The sequence below is a fragment of the Primulina eburnea genome, chromosome 1, assembly GCF_022965805.1.
Source record: "Primulina eburnea isolate SZY01 chromosome 1, ASM2296580v1, whole genome shotgun sequence".
Taxonomy (NCBI): domain Eukaryota; kingdom Viridiplantae; phylum Streptophyta; class Magnoliopsida; order Lamiales; family Gesneriaceae; genus Primulina; species Primulina eburnea.
Genome location: NC_133101.1, coordinates 12,452,400 through 12,454,321, shown reverse-complemented (window position 1 = coordinate 12,454,321; position 1,922 = coordinate 12,452,400). Strand labels below are relative to the sequence as shown.

The 1,922-nt window shown below is 39.3% G+C and overlaps 1 non-coding gene across 1 annotated transcript; it reads right to left on the bottom strand.

The window, feature by feature from the left end:
• Positions 1-1,331: 1,331 nt before the first annotated feature.
• On the bottom strand, positions 1,332-1,437 carry LOC140814827 (small nucleolar RNA R71). The gene has a single exon (XR_012114176.1). It is a non-coding gene; the product is annotated as a small nucleolar RNA R71 (small nucleolar RNA).
• Between the last annotated feature and the right edge of the window lie 485 nt (positions 1,438-1,922).

Genomic DNA, 1,922 nt, shown 5'->3' with positions numbered 1-1,922 from the left:
TTGATTTTATTACAGTTTTACCGTGTTGTTAGAGCGTAGCTAACTTTAACGACGTTTTCATATCACGAGTGAGTTCGAGAGAATAACTAGTGATAGGATCGAGTAGTATAACCCGCGGATCTACAATTTGCATAGACATATGAAATTGGATACGTGCCGATAGTTATAGTCCATAGGGTCGAAAATTAGGGGATTTCATAAATCGAAATGCGATTCACTCTTAATAAATAATTAAAGACATTTAATTACTTCATTGAGTAGAATTAGTTTGGCATAGCTCGAGAGAGTGTGTTCAATTGAATGGGAAATCCTGTCGGAAGCAGACAAACACGATCGAACGAATTAATTAATTAACAAGGGGTAGGTGAACCAGAATTCCCAACAAATTCATTTATCATTGAAATTTAATCAATTGATCTAGCATTCATATTTTATCATTAAATTCTTGAACTTGTTTATTTAGTTTTATTAAATTTTATTAGTTATAAAACAATCACTCAAATTTCGTTGCTAAAGTTTTAAAAACTGGAATAATAATTGTTAAACACAGTCTTCAGCGGAACGATACTCGTACTCACGTACACTATTCTATTACTTGACATCGTGCACTTGCGATTAATTTTGAGCATACAAATAATATTTTTTTGCGGATTCAACAGTTCAAGTTTTGCTCGATCAAGTTTTTGGCGCCGTTGTCGGGGATTGTTAATCTACAATTTTATTTTTAGTTATCTTCTTTAGCATTATTTTACTTTTCTTGAGCTAACACTCCATATATTATTCCAGGTATCTTGTCTAGTGCATGCCAAAGTCACTTGACGTGGAGCTTGAGTTCGATCCTGAAATTGAAAGAACCTTACGCAGGTGACGACAACAGCAAAGACTGAAGGAATTGATGGAGAGGCACGAGTAAGAGCATGAGGAAGAGCACCATCAAGAGAGGCATATTGAGATGCCGCGCCGCATACCAATGCTAGAGTATGCCCAGCCTTCTTTGGATGGTGCACGCCCTAGCATTGTGAGGCCCATTGTGCGGGCAAATCACTTTGAAATCAAGCCAGCTATAATCCAGATGATTCAGAACACAGTCCAATTTGGAGGAACTGCAGTAGATGACCCATACACGCACATCGCAGATTTTCTTGAAATATGCGACACTTTTAAATTTAATGGCGTTTCTGATGATGCTGTTAGGTTGCGTTTATTTCCTTTCTCGTTACGTGATAAAGCTAAAGCATGGTTAAACTATTTGCCTGTAGGTTCGATCACTACATGGGAGGATATGGCGAAAGCGTTTCTCATCAAATACTTCCCTCCATCAAAGACCAAGAAGCTGCGGCCAGACATTACAACATTTGCTCAATTCGATCAAGAATCTTTATATGAGGCATGGGAGCGCTTCAAGGATCTACTACGAAGATGCCCACATCACGAATTACCACTTGGGTTAGTTGTTCAAACATTTTATTACGGTTTGCTTACTCATAACCGTACTATGATAGATGCTGCTGCTTGTGGCAATTTGTTGAGAAAGACTGCAGAAGAAGGATATGAGTTGTTAGAGGAGATGGCTGCTAGCAGTTATCACCCTCAATCTGACAGGAACAACCAGCGGAGAAGTGCAGGAGTCCACCAGGTAACTGATATTTCTCCTATTACTGCACAACTTGATGTGTTGAACAGGAAACTGGACGGCTTGAACATGGGTGGCACAGCTATGCGTCTTCAAGAGATATTCTGTGAAAAGTGTGGAGGAGAACACTATGTGAAAGACTGTCTAGATGACAACCCTTTCTATGTGCCAAATGAAGTACCGGTAAATCAAGTGGGAGTCCAAAACTGTCCGAGGAATGAACCATATTCGAATACATACAATCCTGGATGGAGGCAACATCCCAACTTCTCATGGGGTGGTCAAAACA